General features: G+C 45.3%; 1 protein-coding gene across 10 annotated transcripts in view; it reads left to right on the top strand.

Moving 5' to 3' along the window:
- The window catches only part of GULP1 (GULP PTB domain containing engulfment adaptor 1), a 250,695-nt gene that overhangs the window by 23,865 nt on the left and 208,298 nt on the right, over positions 1–18,532 (top strand). The window lies entirely within an intron of this gene.

The raw sequence follows: 18,532 nt of genomic DNA, 5'->3' as shown, positions 1-18,532 counted from the left end.
TATCTATTCAACTGGTATTTAAGGTGGCGATTTAGGAAACAAATTCTAAGAAGCGATGATAACTGAAAAGAAATGTATTTAGCTGAATTTAATAGTAACTTGGTTTGCATGTGTTTGTTGAAATAATTACATGGACTTATTTTTATATCTTTTGCATTATTTCAAGTTTATTTTTGCATATTTGGGTGCAAGCTGTAAAAATGTTTATATATTGAAAAGTGCCGCTTAATGATAAAAAGGGATTTGTTTTTGATTTATTAGTTGTTGCCATAGTAATGTGAGAAATGCACATATGCGGCCAAATTAGTAAAGAGCAGAAACTTACAAAAAGTTGTATGTTGATGCCATAGTAATGGATAACTCTATGAATAGTTGAGGATATGGATTTTATTTAGAAATTATAATTATAAACCAAATTATATAAGTATATGACTAAACCATGCAGTATGTTTTTATAAAAACCTATTTATAATGTATTTTACAATAGAATAGTTTATTCTATAAACTATTAGAAGTATTATTTTTGTATTGTGGTGTTATATCACTTAGAAAATGATACTGGATGGAACAAGAAATGTTTTTTTGTAAATGAAATTATAGTTCCATAAGGAGATTGATTTTATGATCACAGTGTTTTCATTTCCACTTTCTCATTGTTCATTTTTTATACCTTGGCAAGCTAATCTTCAGTATCAGCCAAAATGTCACTTGTCTATTGTAAATTACCCTAATTGGTGAGTGAGAAAAGTTTATGATATCTGCCAAATTTTAGGGGGTGAAGTAATTACGATTTTCTCCTAATTCGTATTTTGTCCCTAAAATGGTATGTTAATAAATGAGAAAAATCAGTCATAAAATAGAAAGTACATTCTTGCTCATAATTAAAGAAAACAGGATAGAGAAAATTCAAATTATTTCTTTAACTGCTCATTGACTGTTGCTTTATATACAATTAAAATGATGCTGAGTAACCCTCAGAAAAGTTGTGAAACATGTTTGGAATCCATTTCAGAGGTGGTAAACTTTTTTTTTTTTTTTAATATATATTTATTTACTTATTTTGGGTGGGGGCAGAGGGAGAGGGAAAGAGAATCCCAAGCAAACTCCCCACTGAGTGCCAGTGCGGGACTCGATCTCATGAGATCAGAAATCCAAAGTTGGATGTTTAACTAACTAAGCCACCTGCGTGCCCCAATAAATTTTGTCTTGTTTTGTTTTTTTAAATTTTAGTAATTGTTAGGAGAATCTTTAAGTTCTTAAAAATGTGCTGATGGTATCTGTTGGTTAGTTTCTAGATAGGTATCAACATAAAAGTGTCAGTTTAAATTCTCAGTAGTAAAAATGGTGTGCTGATGGTGTTCAGTTTTTCTTTTCTTTCAGTAAACTCTATATATGGAAATTTAACTCAATATATCACATAATTTATAAGTGATATTTGTTTTCTAAAAAGTTTTTAAACCTATGTAATAAACTCTAGGATTTCTTTAGCAAATTCCTTTATAAGAGTATGATTAAAGCTATTGCTGCAACTTTTAAATAGTTTGTATCTCCTGTAAAATAAGGTTTTATATTAAATATTTACAGACTGTAGGAGAATTTTTGCATTTTGCTTTTGTGGAAATTCATTCTTTAAAAAATGTAATTATACATGAATATATTCCTATTGTAAAGATTCAAATACTGACAAGATTTAGAGAGCAAAATATGACTATTTACATTCCTGCCCCCGTTATATCTGTGCCCCTCCAAGGCAAAAACTGTTACTAGTTTAATATACATCATTACAACACAAATTCTATTTACAAGCACCTCATTAAAAAGTAAAAAATGGGATCATAATATATATTCTTTTAACTTGTGTTGAGAGAGATTAACATCTTTGGAATTAAAGAGATTTGGTTTGTGAGTTCAGGGTCTCTGTTTTTTGGACAGTTTGTCTGAGTAGACTCTGCCCTGTATGAGTCTCCCTCAATTATTCTAGCATTTTCTTGGTCTGGCATCTATGAGGAATGGGAAACGTGTTCATGAGAGAGTAAAACCATTGTATGAAAGTCAGTTCACTCATCAACAAGCCAGAAATGTGGTTTAAGAAATGGGCATCCTTTTTCCTTTTATAAGTGCTTGTCAAGGGCTCCTGGGAGGCTCAGTCGGTTTAACACAGGGCCTTGTCTCATCTCTGGGATGAACTGGGGCAGGCTCCATGCTCCGTGGGGAGTCTGCTCCTCCTTCTGCCCCTCCCCTCCTTGTGCTTGCTTGCTTTTTCTCTCTTTCTCAAACAAATAAATAAATAATTTAAAAAAATGCTTGTCAGGTTTGTTCTTCTTTTTGTATGTTTCTGCTCTTTACTAGTTTGACCCCATATTTGCATTTCTCATATTAGCCGTATGTAAATGTTAAAAATACCTTATATTTTTAATGGATTCCGATCTTTTATATTTTAATCTTCTTATTTGACCTTCTGTGTTTTTCTCCTTTTTTGACCCTAACATTTTAGAAAAGCATGTTTCATGGTGATTTGTTTAGGACAGAATTTCTCAACCTTGGCAGTTTCGACATTAAGGACCAGATCATTTTTTGTCATCCAGTGGGGGAAGAGGATACTCCGTGCATTGTAACATGTTTAGCAGAATCCCTGGTCTCTTTCTAACCCTAAACCAGTCTATAATGTGTTTTGAAGTCATTAGAGTTGTGGTAAACACAGCACTATTAAACCTTCACTCCATGTATGTATAATTGACTTTAACTCCCTTCATGGTCGATATGTATGTTGTGTATTAGGAGAAAATGTGGAAATATTTGCTGATGAAGAGGCCTCTCCAATTTGAAAGAAGTGCCCCTCCTTACCTATTAAATCAGAAACCTGAAATCAGACCTTTCCTATGTCATGATGAAAGTTTATTTACCACTTTACTTCTTTGTACTTTAAAAAGAAATGCATTTGGGCTGGTGCAGTGCCACATATGAACGTGTTTTTGGAGGTGTTGAACAAAACAAAATCAGCTTCCAGAATAGATGCTGCCTCATTAGATCTGGATACACACAGACTTTTCTCACATGAAACCCCTGAACATTTATCTTCAAATGTGTGATATTCAAGTGTGTAATATTCAGTTTAAATGGAGATAACATAAACTAAGATTTTAACGTTTTATCTAAAATTTGCAAAGCTTAGTGAAAGTGTTTTAATAATAAAACTCCTATGTAGTATCTAGGACTGTTTTCAGACCCATTTATCTTTGAAACTTAACATTTTGGTACCTCTCCCAAAAATGAGCCAAGAGCAAAAACACTGACCTTCACAGTGAAATTCAGTCTACTTCAAACAATCTTTCCTATATCTTTAGACCTAATGGTCTAATTTCCGCCCTTGGTATATATTCTTGCTTAATTAATTTCCTGTTGAATTTAAAATGGATTCATACTCTGGGCAATTTTTAAAAAAAGATTTTATTTATTTATTTGACAGAGAGAGTTCACCAGTAGGCAGAGAGGCAGGCAGAGAGAGAGGAGGAAGCGGGCTCCCTGCTGAGAAGAGAGCCCGATGCGGGACTCGATTCTAAGACCCTGAGATCATGACCTGAGCGGAAAGCAGACGCTTTAACCCACTGAACCACCCAGGTGCCCCTATGGGCTGTTTTACAAGAACTATTTATTTCTAGCTTTTCCAAACATGTGTTTAACTCACTTCCTTTACAAGAACAGTACTGTACTTTTTTTGAAGTAAAAATTTGAATGTGAAATCCAAGCATTGTATTAAAGTACCAGTTTATTTTGCTGTTTTCAATACATATGTTATAGAAATCTGTAGTTTCTGATTCTTTTACAATTTCTCTTTTTCTTAATCAGTTATAAAGATCTGAAAATGGCAGATCCAATAGAAAGATGACATATTTTCTCTATTTTCAAGCTAATATAAATCACATTCTAGATATCAGCATTCTAGTTAGTACTGTTTCTGACTAAATAGACCTAAATAGTCTCCATAAAATTGAGATCAAGTAAAAGTTATTAAAAAGTAACAATTCTGATTAAAATGTCAGTTTATTGGATATTAAAATCTGTGCAATCTCCTGCTAAAACAGTTTTTTATGTTTATTGTATCACTGGAAATATTTGAATATCATTTGTGCAGCCTTTAATATTTTATTCAAATAAAAAAAATTTTTTTTAAAACTTAAATGTATTTAAAAGGGAAGTATCCTGTCGTGGTGTGTCGGGTTTCAGTGTGTACTAAAATACGTGGGGAGACGAAAAGGGCTACAGGAGGGTTCTCAGGAGACACAGTCGTCTTCCGTATCACCTGCCAGGTTCTGGGAGACGCGGACCTGACGGCGGTAATTGGTGAATTGTAAAAGTTGGGCTTTGATTTGCAGAGTCTTCAGATTGTAAGTAGGAATTTTCCAGAACGTGACCAACAATTCTCCGGCTTCTTAATCATTCTGGAAGGACTGTTGCACAGCGACCCGCCCAGAACACGCCCGATGCAGAGCCAGTGGCGCTTCCTGCGCTTGTGCCCTCGAGTGTCCGGAGGCGCGGCCGGCGGCGGGTGGTGCCAAGCCCCCGCGTGGCCCCTGTGGCCTTCGCAGGACGTGAACTTCCGCAGCGCCTCAGAGCGAAGGCCGGAGTCGAGCTGGGTTTGGGGTCCGCGCGGCCCCGCACGTGTCCCCCGGCCCCGCACACGGCCGCGGACGGCAGCCCTTGCGCGTCCTCGCTCGGCTCCGGGCGTCTCCGTGAACCGCGGGCCTCGTGGCGGCGGGTCCGTCCGCTCGCGCCGCCGTCCGGAGCCTGCGTCCGGCTGCCCCGCGCGGTCCGAGACGCCCGCTGGCCACCGGTCCTGCGGCCGGCGTCTCCCCTCCCGCAGCCCGCGGCCCCGCCCGCACCGCCCGCCCCGCCCTCCCGGTCCGGAGCCGCCGACTCTCCCTCCGCGGAGGCCGTCGCGTCTCCTTTCTGCTGGCGCTGACCGGGCGGCCGTCGGGGCCCGCGAGGTCTCCGCGCTTCCGTCCTCTGCTTGGTCACGGACCGCTTCCGACGAGCCGATGAGCTCGCGTGTCGGTCCGTCTGTCCGGGTCCGCGCTCCTCCCCGGCTCAGCTCCCGCGCGACCGCGGTCCCCAGGCCCGCGCGACCAGACGCCCGCCCCCTCCGCTGTCCGCCGTCTCCGCGCAGGAGGCTTGCGTCGGTCTCACGTTGCGTTTAGTTTCCGGAGAAGCAGGGATTTTAGTCCCGGACGCGGCTCTGTCCCCTGCGTCGCTGCCGCGAGCGGACACCGCGCTGGGGGCTCCTCCCCCGCGTTCCAGGGGCTCGGCGCGCTCAGTTCAGACTGACGGCCCGGAGTCGCGTCTCGGCCCCCGACGGACGCCTGCCCGGTCACGTGCGCGCAGCGGCGGAGTCGGCGGGAATCGGGGGACCGGGCGCCAGGGCGGTGACCTCCGTAGACTGCGTGCGCGCGCGGGGACGGAGCCGACGCCGTCTACCGCCCTGGCTGTCCTGCTGTCCAGTGCGTCCACGCCCACGAAACGCAGCGCACGTCCCGGGCCGTTGGAGCCGTCTGAGGTCACGGAAGATGCGTAGCGCGAGTTTCGGGTCTTTACGAGGGACACTGCCTTCACGTGGCGTCGGCGGATGCTGGGACCTCGCGGCCGCTCATCCGCCGGTGTGCGGCGGGCGGCGTGCGGGAAACCGAGCTGGACGGCGGACACCCGGTGACCGACGGACTTGTGGACACCTTAAGGATTGGGTCATGACGCGAGGCTCCTGGTGACAAGTGACAAAAACCAGGAAAGGGGTGCAATTGTAAGACATCCTAATCCCCGAACAAGTCTGAACCCTCGGGGCGCCTGCGGGGCTCCGTCGGTGTCTGCCTCGGGCTCAGGTCGGGACCCCGCGGGCCAGTCCCGCACGGGGCTCCCCGCTCCGCCGCGGTCCGCTGCTGCTCCGCGCTCGTGCTCGCTCTCGCGCGCGCGCTCCTAAAATCTTCCAAAAAGTAGGTCCCAACCGTCGTGCCGCGGATGCACAGCGGCGCCCGCGGTCACCCCGCGCGCTGCTCCGTCCCCGGGACCCGCGAAGGCCCGCCCGCCGCGCCGTTTCCTGCTTCGGTCGCGGCGGCGCCGAGTCACTGGCGGCGCGATGGGGCGGACCCTGCCGCGGCTCGGGCCTCGCGGGCACGACGCCCCGACGGGCACTTCCGCACCGGCTCCTCACGGACGATTTGGGGGACGCGCCTTCGGGGTCTCCGTCCTCGCGCGGCTGCTGAGTTTCGCCGAGGGAGCAGCTTGGGAGCCTCGGAGCTCTCCTCAGCCTCATGGCTTCCCGCGCTCCAAGCCGGTTTCCTGTGGGAGCTTCGTCGCGGGTCTCCCCGTGGGCCGCGCTACACGCGGCTGCGCGCCGGGGCGTGGCCCGCCGGCCCGGACGTGCTGAGACGCGAGTGCGGACAGGAGCGCGGCCCTCTGCCCCCGAGGTCCCGCAGGGCGCGCGGGCGCCGGCTGCGCGGGACGCGTGAGGCCGGGCGGTTGGAGACGGCGCTCGCCCGGTCGCCGCTTTGCGCGTGAGGTAATAGTGCGAGAAACCGCGCGTGTGTGCGGGTGGTTCCTTCACGCCTGGGCCGTGCTCCGCCTGGTCAGTGGGATTGTTAGAAGTCAGAGTTTGCTTTGTGGTTTCCGTCCGGGATTCGCGTTGGGCTTCAATTGTGTCCGAAACCCACGGGGTCTGTGCTGGCGCCCCGCGTTCCGGAGCGCCGCCTCGGGGCAGGGGGAGGGGCGGTACGGCCGGACGGGCCGGTCTCGAGCTTCAGGAGGAACAAGTAACCAGTTGAAATTTCGCTTTCATTTCATTTCATGCTGAATTGTGTTTCTAGCTTTCGTTTTATGATTCGTGATTCGGAAGGGATCCCAAAGCTAAGGTAAACTTGTAAGAGTCGTGAAGGGATTTGTTCCACCTGTGCCGGCCTGTTGCTAACGTCTTGTCTCCTTTCGCGCTGTGCTCCGCTGGCGGGCAGCGCGTCTGTGCGCACGCGCAGGGTGCGCCCGCCTCTAATCTGTGCGCACGCGCAGGGTGCGCCCGCCTCTAATCTGTGCGCACGCGCAGGGTGCGCCCGTCTCCAGTCGTTCGCCGCCGCCTGACCGGAGGCGTCGGAGTCGTTTTCTCACTGAACGTGTATCCCCTTCATTTCTGAATGTCCACGTTCACGGTTTCAGGGAGGCAGTTTGGTCTGATGCACGTCGTGCTGCTCAAACAGCATCCGCATAGCTTCGCTTTTCCATTACGAGTGATCTTTATTCTTGCCAAACATCCCTCATGGGCCGAGGGGATCTGGAGCAGCGGAGCCGGAAGTGCTTTCCCTCCTCCTGCCCTGGAGGGACTCGGGCCTGTGGTGGCAGAGCAGGGGTGAAGCCGGGGGTGCTTCCCGGAGCCGGCGGCGACGGCTCTCCACAGGATGACGTCCACCAACGGGGACAGAACGACCGGCTGACCTTGGCCCTTAGCAAGCGGTCATGACGTGCATGTAAAGGTCGACTTTTTAGTCAGAAAATGCCGTACTGAGTAACAAATTTCTCCCTCCTACTCTTCGGAGCTCCTGGACTGTTGAGTGCTGAGACTGACGCTTTGTCTTGCCCCTGACCTCTCCGCTCTTCCCCTGTGCGCCGCGAATGCCGGGCTGGCCTCTGTGTCCTGCAAATGCAGCTCCGGGAGGACGGTGCGGACGCTCGCTGGGCGGCTCGTGCTGCACTAGACCAGGTTCAGTCCATGCTGACCCGTGAAAATGGGGCGCCCACACCGCGGCTGCTCTCCTCTTGTCAGCCTGTGCTTTAAGTCTGCGGAATCAGCAGGGCGGGGCCCGGGGTCAGCTGGTGCGATGCTTGGAGTTTTCTGTACTGTGTGTTACACACCCTGAGTTTAGAGCTAATATTTACATATTTATAATCTGTAACAACTATAGGAGCTTATAACATTTTAATAACATGTTATATACCTGCTCTTGAATCCTCAATACTTTACCTCTATTATCTTCAATTTTTACTAAAATCTTACAAAATAAGTGAAGTTATCACTGTTTTACAGAATACAAAAATGAAGCTTAGAGAGTTAAAATAATTTGCCATTTAGGTAATGATATCTCCCTTCTTGGGGAACGTGAGATTTAAGGCACCATGTCTGCAGCAGCCCACGCAGACGCTGGCACATAGTAGCCCCTCAATAAATGACCATTCCATTACTCTCATCACTGCCAGTGACTCAGCTTGGGGCGTGGCCAGGGGCTGGCCTGATCTGGACCTGCACACAGTATGGACTGTGTTTGCTGCCTTCTGAAGTACACACGAGTGACACTTGACCCTGCGTCATGTATCTGTGCTCTCAGTCATTGCAGGGAAGCCAGGTGTCAGTGACCTGGAGCGGTTCCGTCCTGGCTCTACGTCCCAAGCAGCGCTTTCATTATGACGGTTGACGCTGGGCTTCAGGCTGACGACCCTGTTCCTTGAAGCTCTGCACTAGAAGGGGCTGGTGTGCAGATTGAGCTCAGCCCCCCAGACTATGCTGTGCTGCCATCCCGGCAGACTTGGCCTGCACACGGCACCGGCCTACGGTGGAGACACTGACACACGCGCATGCACGGTGATTCTCGTTAAAGTGGGCTGAGGGCTTGGACTGAGCTCTGGTCTCTGTGTGGCATTTGCGTCAGATTTGAAAAGCAGATGGCCTGAGCGCTGTTTCAGCAGAAGGCCAGTGAGCAGATAGCCGGTGTCAGATTCCAGATAAACCGCAAGTTTACATTTTGTGTCGGACCGTTTTTATCAGAGAGTTCTGTGTTTTACAAGTGCTCACACAAGGGCAAGATGCCTGGTGTACAGAACATGCATTTGATGAATGCCCTAGGGAATCACGATAGGGAGATGAGAGGCCTGTGCCAACAAAGGACTCTTTGTTTCACAGAAATTTTTATCATTTTGGGCAGGATTGTTTGACTCCAGTAATGGATGTAGAAGGCCTGCTCTGCTTGTCCCTGTGAATGGGGAACCCCTTCTATGTGACATGTGGGAACTCTTCGAGAGAAAAGAGAAGTGTGTTTGATTTTCTGATGTGCTTTGTAGGTTTTCCTGGCAGTGCTCAGATGACAACACTTTCAGGGGTAGAATTGGGATTATAGAGGTGATTTCCTGTGAAGTTAATGGACCTTATGCTTCAGGGCCCCCCTGTGTTCCCATGCTCTGTCCAAAATCCCGGGCCTTATTCTCATGATAGCATGTGAAATTTGCAGTTGATTTAAACTAATCAGCTAAGATTGGGGTCTTTTGGCCCTCCCCTGCCCCTCTGTCATATTTTCCCTGGTGCAGTGTGTTAGAGGGGCTACTGGCAATTTTGGAGTCTGACGAACAGGACGCTGAGCTGGAGGTACATTTATTTTGAGCAGAGTGGGATATGTTTGCATATATCCCACTATGAAATGGTCATTTTGGAGGTGGAAGATGATTGAACATTGGCCATTTCATATGGTTCTATGTGGTTCGAAGTTCCTCAGCATATAATTAAGTTATTTCTACTGTCCTGGTAAAGAAATGTCTTCCAGGAATCTTCCCACTGCTATCTGACTCTGTGTACAGTGTGGTGGATGAAAGTACATGGCCAGAGGTCATTTTGTGATATGCATGAGTCCTAGAGCACCTGACACAGAAAACGTGGGTAGGGCAGAAACAGCGACAAAACTTTGGTTGACCTTGATAGAGGAAAGGTTGGATTATCTTTCTAGTCTCTCCTTGGAAAATATGATAAGATCTGTGAAATATGAAGAAGCAAACAAAATGTATGAGTCAAAGCAAAACAAAGTAAGTATAAAAAGTATACCAAAAAAAGCAGGCCAAACCATATCTAGTAATTATTTGAAAACATAGGCGGTTTTTCTGGATTTTATCATTTTTGTGATAACTGTCCAATTATATATTTGCAGCACTTTGAAATTTCTTTATTTATTTATGTATCTATTTACTTACTTTGTGAGAGAGAGAGAATCTCAAGCCATTTCGACACTTTGCAAGGAGTCCCTGGTTCCATCCCATGACCTTGAGATAATGACCGGAGCCAAAATCAAGAGTCAGATGCTTAACCAGCTGAGCCACCCAGATGCCCTTGAAACTTTATTTTCTTAAAGGATTGCCCTACCCCCATTATATAAGCTTCAAAATTTATACTACTTGGATCTGACCCTGAATGGGAAGCATATGGAATGGGGGGCCCAAGAGCAAACAGGTTTTCCCCAGGAACCCAAAGATCCTTTTCAGAGATTATTTTTATAAGTTCTTAAAGTAGAGATCTATTATAGTAACATAACGGATTTCCTTTCAGAGGAAAAAGGGTTATTATAGGATGAAAATAGATGATAAGAGTGATACTCAAGTATATAAGATAATGTTTCTGGGGTTACGATTAGAGTACATTTCAGAAACCATAGCAACCCAGTCTATTTCTATCTTCCATCAACCTTGTTTAGCACCGTCTTTCCTTTCAGGGAAGTGAAGACAGATAGGAGTCATCAGTGAGTGAGTGAGTGAGTGAGTGAGATTCTTCTTAATGGAACTGGGAGCAGGTATGAAAGATCTTTTTAAATAAGGTATCCTCTCGTATTTTTTCACTCTGTTTCTCTTAATGATATGTTATCCTGATTGTTTGTCTTTCCTTTTCTTTGGGGGTGGACAGGGAGGTGCTTCTAGAATCAGCAAATGTATAACTTGTTAATAAGTTCTCCACCAACATGAATTCTTCAGTTTTTAGATGTAAAACTGATACTGCTCTCTCCCACTGCCTTATCCTACCCTCTAATTGCACCATCTTTGGGGAGTCTGGAAAACTCTAACAAAAGAAGTAATGCTTTTCTTATTGTTCCACACAAGTGCTCAGATGTCACAAATAATTCAGAAAACCAGAGAATCAGAGGTTCTACTAATGTTTGTTCCTCAAAGAGCTTTTCTTTAATGAACCCTTGCCTCATCTTTATCATCTCAGCTTTTCTTTAATGAACCCATCTCTCACGAGAGTGAACTGTTTCATGAGCAGCCTTGCTTGATTTATTCATGGTGGATTCCAGTATGTAGGATGGAGAGTAAACATTTAATACTCTCTTACCTTTCGGAATATAGCATACATATGACTTCTTGTTTCATTGTCTCTTTTATTAGGATCATCTGTGATACACATCAAGCCTGATGATTCAGCTCATCATCAATCAGCTGTAAGGCATTAGGCTGTCAGGAGAGAGGACCATCAGTGAGGTCCCCACTTAAGATCTTACCTTTTGTCTCTTTATATTTCTCTGTCTTGGTGAGTGTGATAAATAACCTTCAGTTCCATTAGGCAGAATCTGAGGCCTGCAGGAGGCCTCACGATTTAAACACCGTATCAAGTTCATGAAAGCCTCCCAAGTCTGCTTCAGGATGACCTTAGTGTCTCCTGACTCCTTCTGACTTACAATCAGAGGAGTTTTTTGTTTTGTTTTGTTTTAAGGAAATACAGTTTGTATAGCATGTTTACAGCCGATTCAGTGGTCAGCCCCCACTGCATCATATTAATCCATTCAACAAATATTTGAGGGCTGGAGAGAAATGGAATGAAGTGGTAGTTTGGAGTCTCCTCCACGTCTGTTTTCTACCCATCAGCCCTGGGAGACAAATTAATATAGACTAGATTAATGGGCCCCCTGGAAAGAATGCTGAGGGAGGAAGCAATGTGAGTTCAGCTTGTTTATTCTTTCAGCTCTTTTAGTGTGGTGCATATTTCGTTCTCGGATCCTAGCTGATACCGATGCTCGTCAAGAAATCCACTCTACGCTGCTTTGACATTTTCAGTGACCTATGAAGGACATTAGGAAAATGTAATGGAGATGGGTAGGGAAAGAACCTTCTGCATAGAAAAACTCTTCTTGGAATGTTGAGTGGACAGCAGGGTGGACTGGGGGCTTGGACTGAAGTAAGCAAGCAGGAGAACAGTAGGAAACTAGGTCAGAGGGATAGTAGAATGAGGTGGGAAGACCACAGAGTTTTTTATAGGGCCTATTTTCATTGTGAGATTGGAAGTTATTGGAGGTGATGAAAGGCTTATAATGTGTCCCTCTGGCTACTGTTTGGAGAATTGACTGTATGGGGTCAAATGTAGAAGCAGGAAGGACAGATAGGAGACTACTGAGAAAGGCAATGGTGATGGTAGTGGCAAAGGTCGTGAAAAATGCTGGGATTCTAGATGTGTTTTGGAATACAAGGACAGGATTTGGTGATGGATGTAGGTTGTTAAAAAGCAGTTCATAATGATGCCAAAGTTTAAGAACTGGATGGATGGACCTATCATTTCTTTAATTTAAAAAAAATTTTTTTTCCTAATTTTTTATTTATTTTTTAAAGTAGTCTCTACCCCCAAGGTGGGGCTTGAACTCACAACCCTAAGATCAAGAGTTGCATGCTCTACCGACTGAGCCAGCCAGGTGCCCCCCACCCTTTTTTTAAAAATTATTTTTATGGACCTATCATTTCTGATATGAGGATGTCCATTAGAGGAAGAGTTTAGAGAGGAAGATTAGGAATTTGATTTTGGATCTGTTAAGTTTGAGTGGGCACATCGTAGGAAATATCTAGGCTAGAGATACAAACTTAGGAGCCATTGATATATCGATGGTATTTGAAGTTGAGACTTAACTGAAATTGCCTGGGCTGTTGACTCTCAAATTCTTTAGTTGGGTATTTGTGAAAACAGTTTTCATTGTAAATATATAGTGCTTGGGTCAGACCTCTTAAAAACAACACTGTATTTTTTCTAATTCTTATTTAAATTCTGTTTAGTTAACATACAGTGCAATATTGGTTTCAGGAGTAGAGTTCATGATTCATCACTTCCATACAACACCCGCTGCTCATCACAGCAAGCGCCCTCCTTAACACCCATCCCCTGTCCAGCCCATCCCCGACCCGCCTCCCCCCATCACCCTTCCGTTTGTTCTGTCTTTAAGATCTCATATGTATATTCTATAATTAACGTATATACAACATAAACACCTATAAACATGCGTAACCACGAAATACTGATGTGTGTATGTAAATTCATAGGTAGACATATAAAGTGTGTGTAACACGAAGACTATGTTTGAAAATACTATTTGTCTTTTTGGAAGGCATTTTTTTTTTTTTAAATGTCAGAAAGTGAGAGTAGTCACTGATTTTCCTGCCAAGAGGGGAATCAAATTGTGACTCTGAGAAGTGAACATAAGGAGCTTTACTGCAACTACCCTTGAAATGTCAGTCAGCTTTTAAAATGCAATGATTTTAGGCCATTTGTTTACAATATGGCAACTCTATATGTAAAAATTTCAAACACTTGGCCCTCTGTGGTTTATCTCTAACATTTTAGGATTTTGAATACAAGGCATTTGTAGTGGCAAAAAAATCTTTGATATCCAGAGCCCTAGAGCGGGAGTCGAAAGAGTGGTTTTCCAGGTAGTTACTTTGTCACCGACAAGCCATGTCAGTTTACGATACTTACACTTTCTAGGTCTAACTTCTATAGACTTAACTCCTGCACGTTTTTTGCTTGAAAATGAGACGATTAAATTAGATTACGGTATTACCATCGTTCTAGATGCCCCCTCCAGCCTGGTAGCTGCCCCTTCCAGCCTGGTAGCAATGGGCCAGGTACACCAAAAATGCCTGGATCCTTCACTGTTTGTTGTTCTTTTTTTAAAAAAGATTTTATTATTATTACTACTATTTTAATGTAATCTCCAGTATGGGACATGAACTCACGACACCATGATCAGGAGTCACGTGCTCTACTGACTGAGCCTGCCCTGGTCTTTCACCGTTCCCCCCGGGGCTTTTAGTTTTGACTTGCTCCGTGGTGGTGTTTCCAAGGAAGACATTTTTGAGCCACAGGAGCCCCAGTTTAAAAATCTTTTAAAAACAGTTAGTTTTTCATCTTTTCTAGAAAAAAAATTTTCAAATAACGATGTGCAGAGTTTTCGTTAGGTTTGAGAGCTGTTACCTCTAAACCACGGCCCAAACAACACACCCAGCCCGTTCCATAACTGTCAACGCAGGTAACTGTGCTTTTTGCCTCTGAAGTATAATTTAGCCTTAACATTCTTTAATTACAGTCTTAGGATCTTACAGTTGAGACAGAACGTAGAAATTGCCTCTTTCAACCTCTTTCCTGATACAGAATGACCAGACTTCCCCGAGACTAGTTATTCAAAATCTATTTGCAGACTGCTGTGGGCTCATCAACTCAGATTCCATTCTGTAGCAGCTTGTGTTCTTTCTTATGTGCTGCCAAAATAAATACCTTTGAAACCTTCGTTTTTCTGTCATCTTACCATAGTGATTTGAAAACACTATTTGTGGTTGTTTACTGTACACAAGAATCACGTAGAGGGTTAAGATGAATATCCCAGCATTCTCTGTACAAAGATTGTTTCAACAGATGAAGAGATGAAGCCCAGCAATCTCATTTTTGATAATCATTTCATGTGATTATAATTCTAGATTGTTGTTATAATTCAACAAAGAATATTATGAAATGGTAAACTCAGTTATAAAATACTTCGTGTAATATGATTCTCTTTTGGCATGCAGTATAATCTTTGTGTGAAAAAATTCAGTTGAGGTGCACCTGGGTGGTTCAGTTGGTTAAGCTTTGACTCTTGGCTTTGTCTCAGGTCATGACCTCAGGTTCCTGGGCTTGAGCCTGTGAGGGGCTCCATGCTCGGTGGGTATCTTCTTCAGGATTCTCTCTCCCTCTCCCTAAAGTGAATGAATAAATCTTTTATTTTTATTTTTTAAAGATTTTCTTTATTTATTTGACAGAGAGAGAGATCACAGGTAGGCAGAGCAGCAGGCAAAGAGAGAGAGGGGGAAGCAGGCTCCCTGCCGAGCAGAGACCCTCATGCGGGGCTCGATCCCAGGACCCTGAGATCATGACCTGAGCCGAAAGCAGAGGCTTAAGCCACTGAGCCACCCATGTGCCCCAAAAGTGAATGAATAAATCTTAAAGCAAAGATCAATTTAGGAGGATATCCCAAAAACGGTATCCATGGTGGATTGTTTGTGGTCATTGGGATTGTCAACAGTTTATACTTTTACTTCTTTTTATGTTCTCATATTTTCACAAAGACTGTATAGTACTTTTATCACTGAAAACAGCACATTTTAGGGGCACCTGGGTGGCACAGCCAGTTAAGCATCCAGCTCCTGGTTTGGGCTCAGTCTGTGATTTCAGGGCCGTGAGATCAAGCGCGGAGTTGGGCTCCACGCTCAGTTCCGAGTCTGCTTGAGATCTACCCCCACCCTGCCCCTCTTCCTGCCCACGTTCTCTCTTTCTCTCTCTCTCTCAAGTCAGTGAAGATTTTATTTATTAACTTGAGCGAGAGTGAGCGAGTGCATGAGTGCCACCCGGGCACCCCCCCAAATAATAAATATTAATGAGTAATTATCAGACCCACTTGTTACCGTAAAGGGGATTTTTATAGAATATGGGCACTTGCAAGGATGAAAGAGCCCCGCCAGCCTGCCCACATTCTGACCGCTCCGGCCCGCTCAGGGCACGTCGCAGGGCAGGTCCTTTGTGGAGCAGACGGACTCCTGTGACCTCCAGCAGGAGGATGGTGGTGACACTGGTAGACAGAGCGTCACTTGGTCCAGGCTTCATCAGTCATTCATTTGTTCTCTCAACTAGCGCTTGTGCTCTAGGTTCCGTGCCACTCGCCAAGGCCGCAAAGCCAAGCTCCCGCCTCACAGCGCTACCTGGGGAGCCGAGGCCGCCCAGGAAAGAGCCGCCTGCCCTGGGGCGCGCACCATGGCCTTGCTGAGGACTTGCTCGGTGCGGCGAGTCGTGAAGAGTGAGGGACGGTCCCATCCAAGCCCATGCAGTCCTGGGGGTGGGGGGAAATGCCCCCTTGAGCAGCATATGCAGAGCCACAGAAACGTGAGCCAGTGTTTCCTAGACGGGACGCTCTGAAGCTGATAGGGCCAGAGCCTGGCCGCCCCGAGAGCACTGCAAGGGGGACATTGGGGTAGTGAGTGGGGGTCAGGTCTGGTGGCGCCTGACTTGCCATTTTAAGGAATTTGGTAATTCCGGCAAATAACTTGATTAGCTTTATTCTTGTGGTAACAGTGTGTGTGGCGGATTGATTGGAGGAGCTGGCTGGAGGTGGAGAGACCAGCTGAAAGCTTTTCTGGTCCTGAGATACAGTGTTGGAGACCATTTATAAAGGGGCTGGAATTACCGGGACATCTAACTGACTGCGTGGGCAGGGGTGGGGTCTGAGCAAGAGGGAGGGGTCTGGCCTGACTCCTAGTATTTCATGGGACGTTGCTGGGTGGATTGGATCCCAGCACTGTGTTTGCAGGGCAGGAGATAGGAGGATATCAGACCTGAAGGTTGTTTTCTTAATTTTCTCCTTCTTCCTCTTTTTTTAAAAGGAGATAGAAGTTTATTGAATGCACCGCGAAGGAGTGATGGGCACGACAGCCGAGAAGAGGCTTCTAAAGGTTGTTTTCAGGACAAAATATTCCTGCTCTCTCATAGTATAGAAGGAGCAAAAAGTTGGGGCGCCTGGGTGGCTCAGCCGGTTAAGCATCTGACTTTGGCTACGGTCATAATACCAGGGTCCTGGGATCGAGTCCCACATCGGGCTCAGTGCTTGGCAGGGAGCCTGCTTCTGCCTCTGCCTGCTGTTCTCTCTGCTTGTGCTCACTCTCTGACAAATAAATAAGTAAAATCTTCAAAAAAAAAAAAAAAAAGAAAAAGAAAAAAGAAAGGAGCAAAAAGTACATGGCGTGTAGAGTAGGCAATAAAATATCTGAATTCACCATCTGGTCACTTGTTTTCCGTGTGCCCATCTCTATATTTAATTTCAGCATTTCTAGGTCTCAGAAGATTTCTGTGCCCTGGAAAGTCTTTAGTATATGTGGTTTCATAATTTTTCATTTGGATGCTACTTCCCCCTTTGTCGGTGTAAATCTAGAGATAACTGTGAGGGAGATAATGCCTATAGAAAAATCAGAAAGTCAAGCCAAGAATGAACTGTTTGGGAAGGGGAGGGATGTCCGAGAGCCAGGATAAGTTTCATGAGATGTTGGCTATTCAAGGATAGCAGATAATTTAAATTAAGTGGCAGTGTCTAGTCAGCTGTTGTATCTGGACGGCTAGAATCCGTGTGTGTGTACCAGACCAGAGCGGGATATGCCTGTGATCTCTCTGGGACGTTCAGCAATTCAGAATTTGATTTAGATAATTTTACATAAAGGAATAGACTCTAAATGAGCTTTAACGATTTTCCCATGTGTTAGGGGTAGCTGTTAATGAAATGTATCTGTTGATTTGCAAAAGTCATTTTTTTGTACCTAGACTAAGAAACAGATTGCTGACAGATGCCCTGTATCTTTAAAGTAGATTTATTGTATATTTCTAAAAGTAACATATGCTCTTATAAAAAAAAAACCAAGGTACGAAAATGGAAGTAAAATGTAAAAGTCTGCTTACTTTCCTTTACTACGGGTTGATGAGTACCCGTCCATATTTATATGTGTCTGTATAAATGCCTGCTCATTATTTCTCCAAGTGGAGCACTCAGGTTTTGAGATACTGTAATAGAGAGAACAGCCGTGGAAAGTACCATGTGATTTAAATTGTGATAATCAGTACTAGTCTAGCTCTTCAAGCAGGTGACAATATTTGGGGCAACAGTGCTTATCTGTTCCTAAATAATTAGCTGATTTAGGTCAAGCCAGGGATTAATTCTCTTTGTGATTTTTTATCTAACTCAAAAGGAATAGGAACTGTGTATGGCATCTCTTAATCTGTAAACTCTGTCTAGAGATTCTTTTCTGATCATCCCAGGAACCTACTAGCCTTGGTTAAGTCCAATAAGAACAACTGGCTGAGGAGCATGAAGAGATGCCTCTTTAACCTCCTGTTTAAAGTAGAGTCACTTTTGTGCTCCGTAGGAGTGGGGAAGCCAGTGTCCGTGTCACCCACTTTACAGCCACCAGCGTCCTCTGGGTTGGATTTATATGACCGCACTGTCACTCTGAATTCTCTGAGGCACTTGGCCCTTTAGCCTGTGAGCTCAGTTTGAAACCAGATGATTCCCGGAGGTCGCTCCTGAAGACCAGCGGCGCTCTGGCATGACCACGCACTGTCCCGGCTGGAGCAGCTTCCACCCAACGAGGCACCCTGCGGACGCTCCCCGCACAGAGATGTTTCTGTCCCACACAGGCAAGGACTTGCTATTCTCCAGGCTCAGCTGTGGGGTCTGCTGAATTGATTAAAGCACACTTAGACCACATTCCCCCAAGACCAGCGGATTTCTATAGCGATTCTACCTTAACGCTGTGAACTCTTGCCCTTTTAAATGTTCTTCGGACAGCTGGGGATCTGAGAGCGGTCTAACCTTCGGAAGACAGTTTAGGAAGAATGTTCTCCCAGGTTTACTGGTGAGAAATGTGGATTTACATGTCCTTTTGCCAGTCGGAATTGCAACTACTTTTTGTAAGTACCTAAAATTTA

The sequence above is a fragment of the Mustela nivalis genome (assembly GCF_964662115.1).
Source record: "Mustela nivalis genome assembly, chromosome: 11".
NCBI lineage: Eukaryota > Metazoa > Chordata > Mammalia > Carnivora > Mustelidae > Mustela > Mustela nivalis.
The sequence above is the reverse complement of the archived record's forward strand: the minus strand, read 5'-3'. Positions and strand labels throughout refer to the sequence as shown.